Source organism: Beta vulgaris, chromosome 8 (genome assembly GCF_026745355.1).
Source record: "Beta vulgaris subsp. vulgaris cultivar EL10 chromosome 8, EL10.2, whole genome shotgun sequence".
NCBI classification, from domain to species: Eukaryota; Viridiplantae; Streptophyta; class Magnoliopsida; order Caryophyllales; family Amaranthaceae; genus Beta; species Beta vulgaris.
Window position 1 is genome coordinate 18,365,838 of NC_079209.1, and position 8,378 is coordinate 18,374,215.

Here is an 8,378-nt window from a genome sequence, read left to right on the forward strand (position 1 = left end):
TCAAGGAAAATCTACGAAAGGTCCTTCAGAGTCAATCATGCCTCCTAAGTCATTGAAATTTTATGGGGTACCTTCCTCTAGTGGCATTTTCACGTGTCCTACTATTCCCACCATAGAAGCGGCAAACATTGAGATCAAGCCTGCCCTCATCAACATGACCAACATAACCAATCTGGGGGGCATACATTTGAAGACCATGCCAACCATCTACAATGTTGGTTTCAACAACTCTATCGTACCGTTAAGCACGAAGGGGTCGCTCCTGGTCAGTTGAAGGTCATGGTCTTCGAATTCTCATAAAAGGACAAGGCACATAAATGACAGAATGATGTTAAAGAAATTGAGTGGGGTACTATATCTGAAGCATTCATGAAAGAATACTACCCTCCTACCAAGACTGCAGAAATCAGACATGAACTTGCTATCTTCATTCAAGAACTTGATGAGACATTGAAGGAAGCATGGAATAGGTTCAAAGAGATACAGAGAGAGTGCCCACACCACAACCTTGATAAGTGATTCATTACCCAAGTATTCTATAATGGTCTGCAACCCCATATCAAGAGTACAATTGATTCATCGACAGGGGGTGTTTTGCCAGATAAGGAGGTAGATGAAGGGTATGATTTCCTGGCCAACTTAACAACAGATGATCATAGTTCCTTGATGGCTACTACAAAGAAAAAGTTGGATGTCGATGCATATGCCCTTTTATCATCATAGGTTGCATAGTTTAGCATTAAGATGGATGCATTGAGATCTTCGCAGTCTAATATTCCTCCTATTAAGATGTGATGTCTGCTATGGCACCTATTACCTCTTCCTACTGTAAGGTGTGCGTTATTCAAGGCCACTATTGCCATGATTGTTCCTACAGCCAACCTGACCCAAGTCAGATGGAGCATGCAAATGCCTTTCAGTAGAGACCTCAATATAATCCATACTCCAATACATTCAACCCGGGGTGGATGGATCGTCCTAAATTCTCATATAAAAACACAATATTCAGAATCCTCAACCTATTCCTTAAGCCTCCTACTAACCACCTTATCAGAACCCACCACAACATGCTGCTAGACTACCATACTACCAAGGGACCACTCAGAATCCTCCTACAGGTTTTAATAGGCCCTCTCACCAAGGCTTTCAACAACAACCTTCTCATATGTCGGCTCTCAAGAGCCTACTCTGTCTGATCTGATGAAGATGATGGTTTCTATGAAGCGGAGCCATGATGAGAGCATCAAGGAGTTAAAAAACACAACAAAAGATTTGGAGACTCAACTAGCTCAGGTGGTCGAAAATAATGCACAGAGACAACTAGGTCAACTACTAGGGCAACCATTTCCCAAGAGACTGCTAATGTCGTTACTCTTCGAAGCGATACACAGTATGATGCTTCACCTATGCTTACTGGTGATTCACCATCTCCAGACAAGAATGATATAGTGGATGACGGTGAAGATAGCTTAAAATCTGAAATGGAGCAAGGGAAAGGAGAAGAAGCAAAGAAGCAAAAGGAGAAGGTTCCTGATTCTCCCAAACCACATTTATCTTTTCCCCACAGGATGCAAAAATCAAAGGTCGATCAACAACTTGTAAGTTCTTGGCCATGGTCAAGAACCTCGAGGTAACATTTTCTTTTACTGTTTTAATTTCTCAAATACCTGTGTATGATAAGTTTTTGAAATATATGATCACAAAAAAGGGATTTTGGTGGTATAGATAGATTTTCTCTAACTAAAGAGTGCAGTGTTGTATTATAGTATAAAATCCCACCAAAACTCAAGGATCATGGTATTTTTTCCATCCGTTTTCATGTAGGTGCTTTTGTTTTATTAATAAAGCTTTATGTGATCTAGGAGCTAATGTTATGCCTTTATCTATCTGTAATAAACCGAACTTGGGAGTTGTAAAGTGAACGCAGATTACTTTGCAAATGGCATATTGTTATGTGAAATATCCTTTGGGTATTTTAGAGGATGTACTTGTTAGGGTTAGAAAACTCAATATTTTATTCCTGTTGATTTTGTAGTATTAGGAGGAGGATAATCAAATCCCCATCATCTTGGGTAAACCTTTCTTGTGTACTGATAGTGTTGTTATTGATGTTAAGTCTGGTTCTCTTACTTTGAGTGTTCGCTATGATATTGTGACTTTAAGCTTACTAATGCTATAAAGTCTCCTATGCTTGAGAACACTTGTTGCAGGATTGATTTCATAGAGGAGATTGTTGGATATGATGCTCCTCGAGCCTTGTTAGATGATTCGTTGGAGGTTGTTCTTGCTTTTGGAGCCTCATTAGGAGAAGGTGATGATGAGATAGATTCTTTGCTCCTTGATGTGGATGGTCTTGACGTCGATGAGGCCAAAGGTTTTGAGGTAATGGAGACCACTTATTTCACTTCTGAGCCACAACTAAACAAGGTAGAATTAAAACCATTTCCCTCTCTCCTTGGATATGCATTTTGGAATGTCCTGTGATCGTGAGTGTTAAACTCGATGATAGCAAACTTTTAAAGCTCCTCACTGTGCTTCGCATGCATAAGAAAGCTATGGGCTATAACATTGACGATCTGAAGGGCATTAACCACATCGTCGTTTGAATCCTAACATGCAGGAGGTGGTGAGAAAAGTGGTAATGAAACTACTTGACGCGGACATCATCTACCCCATTTCTGATTCTAAGTGGGTGAGCCTGGTACAATTCGTTCCTTAGAAAGGAGGGACACCAGTTGTTAAGAACGATAAGGATTAGCTTATTCCTACTTGTGTTCACTAGTAGAGTAATTGCTTATTGCTGCGGGGGTATTGCTACGATTTTACTCATACGCAGAAATATATCATGTAAAAAGAAAAGGTGAAATATAAAATAAAGATGTTGCTACGGTTTTGGCCTAAAATCGCAACAATATGGTATCAACATGAAAATTTTTGAAAAAAAAGTTGACTATTTGACCGACATATTGTTGCGGTTTTTGTCAAAATCCGCATGAATATATTAAAATAATATTAAAAATTAATATTTTCATACATTATTGCGGTTCTTGCAAGGAACCGCAACAATATCATTAAAAAATATTAAAACAAAGTATAAAACATGAGTGTCATGACTTAGGTTTTTTTTTGCTCACACGCCGTTACTCTCCTCTCAACCTCTCACTCTCTTACTCTACTCTCAACCTCTCATCTCTCTCACTCTGCTCTCAACCTCTCATCTCTCCTCTATTTTCTCATCTCTCCTCTATCTGATCTCCAGATCTCCTCGTCGTTTCTCACTCTGCTCGACGGTTCTCATCTCTCGGCTATCTCTCCAGATCTCCTCATCATTTCTCACTCTGCTCATCCTCCTCCGTTGCTTGCTTTCGCTAGTCACCGGTCATTGTTCGTCCTCCGTTGTTGCTTGCTCTTCGCTGGTCGCCGGTTACAGATGTAACAAATTGTTAGGGTTTCTTACCCAGACTGCCATGGCGAATTTCTTGAAGAAATCGATTCTCCACCTGAACCTCCACCTCTTCCTTCTCACCTATATTGTAACACCCTCCAAATTTAAATAAGCGTAATGTCAAATAAATATAGTTTCAAGAAAATCCTTTATTCGAACTTGGAGGATATTACTGCCCATTCACTCTCTAAGAGTAAACGTAAGGCTAACAAAAAGATAAATTAACCCAATTATCTTAAAATAAGAATATTATTACAACCAAAGTTAGATAAAAACTAAAATAATAACTCCAAGATAGAAAAAAAACTAAATAAGGTCATCTAGGTGAATTATCTAAGCCTCCTCACACGGGATCCCATCACCAAGTCCAACCTTACTTTATATCTGAATGATCTTGCTACAACTATGATAAAAAGAGTTCTGAAAATTAAGCATTGTTTGAAGTAAATTTCCTCAACAAAGCAAGCAACAAAAGCATTGGTAGCTAATGTACCAAGAAAGAGGATGTTAGACTTTAGGTCAGGCCATGGAAGCCATGAACAAGAGCTTTCTCGAGGTATTGGGTCAGTGTTTTTTCTTAAGTCTCTTATGGTCATATGACCTAATTAAAACAATTGTGTGCACCAATTAGGACTCATCGTGCTTGCATACTTTTATTTTAGTCTCAATAGTTAATAACTACTCCCACTACAAACTTCGGGGAAAAATAAACATTCATCTTCTTGTTTGTTTCCTTTTAATTTGTACCCGATTAATTATAAATTATAATTACTTTTTTCAAGTTTTTATATATGAATACTTATTTTATAATTACCTTTATTGTAGTACTATCAAGACATTGGTCCAACCTATTCTCAGGAGAGAAAATTTATGAACTCAGGAAGTTGTGGATTACATATTTCGGAGATCAACACGAAGCACAAATGATGAATGACTTCTAACTTTCCGCCTAATTTTTTTACCTTAATCCACTTTTGGACATACATTATATTTTTGGATTTGGATATTGATATCATGTGGATGTGGCCATAGGCTAGATTTGATATTGTTTATGATTTAGATTAATATTGATATGTATATATAGTAGTTTTTTTTAGAAGTTTAGAACTATGAATATTAGTTGAATTATTTTGTGATATAATGAATTTTGGAAGTTTGGAATATGATATTCAATTTATTGGTTGTAAGATCTCATGGGTTGAGTATTAATTATACAACAGATACATGTATTGTACTGTTCTGTAAAAAAAAGAAATTGTACTGTAAGATATTGTTGTGTTGTGTGCTGCAAAACCTACTGCTAATATATGTGTGAAATGATAATTTAATTATTTTAAAAAAAATATCATAGATAGCAGTTATAGGTAATATATGTTACATATATTATAGGAAAACATAATAGTTATTCAATATAACTGTTAAATTTTCCTTTTTTAAATTTGTCATATAAATAGCAAACATAACACTTATTTACAAAATGTGTTATCTAGTGATATAACATGTATTATAAACGACTGTTATGTTTTCTCTAGCAAACATAACATTTTCGTCAGGTGTTATGTTTACTTTACATTACATTGACTTGGATAACACCTCAAAACTGTTATGTAAAGCCTTATTTAACAGTTACCTTTGACCTTTTTTGTAGTAGTGTCCTTGGGAAACTGAAATTCCTACAAAACGTGAGACTTTATCACCTACCTTCCCCTTGAAGTCAACCAAACATGTTAATGTCGTTTCTAGAAATTACATAAGGAAAATAGCTTCTTAGGAAATGAAACTTACCATCGAAATTAAAATTCCCAATAACAAACAACCACTAAATTTTGTTCAGTAAACCTAATACCGATTCAAAACTTTGGATGAAATGAATCAAGGTAGTGGTGTCATAAACAAATATGACCGTTGGATCAACATGATATCGACCTAGATTGAACCTGGTTCGACATGTGAGGATCAGTCCCCATACCTGATGGAAACCTGACCTGGAATTATCCAGACCTGACCAGGACCCGACAAGTTCAGATTATGACCAGACCACACAAAATTACATTCAAACCTGAACCTGACCGTAACCCAATAAGATATTAACCAAAAATTGAATAATCTAAGATATTGACCCTAAATTGAACTAGAATTTTATTGAACCGGCTAAAGTCGTTTAAATATGTTAATTTTTCTTTGTGCAACATTTTAGTTAGTATATTTTTGTCACCAACATGTCCCCAACAAATAGTATATTAGAAGATCCAAATAACTTAGATTATAAAACAAAAGAGGAAGCGTATTATTAAACATATAATATCTTTTGAAAAATTGTTGTATATTATGTACTTTAATTAGTATAAAATATAAGATTCAACTTTTGACCCACGAATTCATATGGTGGTAGTTTATTGAAAGAATGTTTAAAGATCAAATAAACATTAAAAATTCACCTATTGATTTTAAATTAAGTAAAATAAAAGTATTGTATATTACGTGATATTTACATAATTAAAAAAATGAAAAAAAGCATTTTTTTTCCTTTCTAAAAAGAGTTCTTTTGGGGCTTTATTTACTATTTCTATTTTTGGATAACATGCAAAAAATTTCATACAACAAATTTGAATTTCGAATTTTTCACATAAATATAGAAGTGAACAATGATATGTTTTTGAGGTCACCAAGACACAAAATAGTATACTTATATGATTATATCATACTCCACAACAAAATTATACCTGATGATCAAGATGTGCATAAAGATCAAGATGTGCATAAAGATCAAGAGTTTGATCAAACTATAAAATATACAATTTTCCCATGAACAAAAATGTAACTATATTTACAATTAATTGTTCACTCAATTTTCATGTCAATATAATAATAGAGCCACAAGGAGCACGACACATAAGCACGCTAGATGCATAAGATTGTCTACAACAACAACAACAACAACAACAACAACAACAAATCATTGGCATTAGTTTTTGAACAAAGTTCAAAAATAGTGATCACAAAAGTAATTATAAAAGTGAAAGCAAACTAAAACCTGATATTAACGCTAAATAAAAGAATCGAAAAACGAAAACAAAAATAAAAGAACAAACATAAACGAACCCCAAAATTGAAAAATCTAATTTTCAGTCTCGTAAAGCGAGCCCTAAATTGTAAATTCCAACAGAAATTATATATCCATACATATGTTCACATATATATCAAAAATGTCATAAAATTGTAAACGAAAATGAAAAAAAAACATAAAACTGAAACGAATCGAGAAATTGATAAACGAAAACGCAAGAACAAACATAAACGAACCCAAACAATTGAAAACAAAAAACCAAAAACTGAAAAATGAAAACACAAATGAAAGAATATAAACGAACCTGAATCATTGTTAGGGTTTCATAATGTGGGAGCAGGCAATCTAAGAGATGGGCCAGCGCGACGTCGGGCTCGGGGATGTGTGGAGGTTCACCGGCAAGCTATGAGAGGGTGGAGGAGAAGCCAACAGGCAAGGGCGTCGAAGAGGAGAGAAACATGGGGAGTTGGGGTTTCTGTTTTTGTGAGGTCTAAGGAGGAGGTCTTAAAGGGTAGGTCGTCGAGGGAGGCAGAAGAGAAATGTTTCTGGCCGGTGAACTTATTTTATACCTAACAATGTTAGAGTTTCCAAATTTAATCTCATCCGTTGGATCAAATCATCAACGGTTGAGATTAGATCTCATATTTTTTGTCCTCCTTTATGTTTCAATATACAATGAATGGTTAGATTTTAATCCTTCTCAGATTAATGGTTCTAATTCATGATCTATGATATCAATCTTTAGCCAGTTAAAAAAAAGGATAACCTAGCACATGGATTTATGACCTAGCACATGGATTGATAATTTTATATTCTTATAATCTTAATAATTGTTGTAATGGTTTAGTAACTTACAATCTTTTGTAATTAGTCAAAAAGTATTATTTATTATGATTTAATATTTTAATTATCTCTATTGAAATTATTATTAGTATTATTCAAGTATAACTAACGTTTATTAATTAGCATAATATAACTGTTATTATTATTAAATTAAAGTTGTGAATTGAGTTTCTTAATTTCAATTAGACTCCTTATAGTGTTACTTATATTACCAATCTATCACTTAATTAAGTAATAGTTTGATTATATTTATTTAGTGAACTTATAATGTAGCATTACATTGAATTAACTTACCGATTTGCAATGATAATTTCATGGATCTCATCAGATAATAACCTGTTTCAATTGAAATAAATGTTTTTAGTTTCAAAAGCATTTTACATAAAGACAATTAACTTAAATCATCTTATCACTTATATTGATACATTCATTAATCTTATCACTAGCATAATAATTGTTTATTGCTGCAGTGATATTGCTGCGGTTTTACTCATACGCAGCAATATATCACGTAAAAAGAAAAGGAAGAACAAAAAATAACTATATTGCTGCTGTTTCAAGCGAAAACTGTAGCAATATAGTTTCGACAAATTTTGTTTTGAAAAAATTTGACTATTTGACCAAACATATTGCTGCAGTTTCTGATAAAAACCGCAGCAATATATTAAAATAATATAAAAAAATATTATTTGAACCTATTGCTGCGGTTCCTATACAAAACCGCAGCAATAGGTTTTTAAAATTATAATAAAAGGGCCTATGTAGTGGGTGGGTGCGTTTATTTCTCTCATTTACCTAGCTAGGGTTTCCCCTCTCATCCTCTCAATCACGAGATCACTCACTGCAGCAATAAGTTTTTAAAATTATAATAAAATCAACGGTGTCGTTCGAAATAAATCACTCACCAGATTCGCAAGGTCGTTTGGAATCGCTCGCCAGATTCGCAAGGTCGACCGTTCGTTGTTCGTTCGTTCGTCTACACTGTCTCGTGGGTGTAATATCCCAAATTTTATAACTATTTTA

General features: G+C 34.3%; 1 non-coding gene across 1 annotated transcript; it reads right to left on the bottom strand.

Moving 5' to 3' along the window:
• Positions 1-402: 402 nt before the first annotated feature.
• Positions 403-509, bottom strand: LOC125492979 (small nucleolar RNA R71). Its single transcript, XR_007269364.1, has one exon. It is a non-coding gene; the product is annotated as a small nucleolar RNA R71 (small nucleolar RNA).
• Between the last annotated feature and the right edge of the window lie 7,869 nt (positions 510-8,378).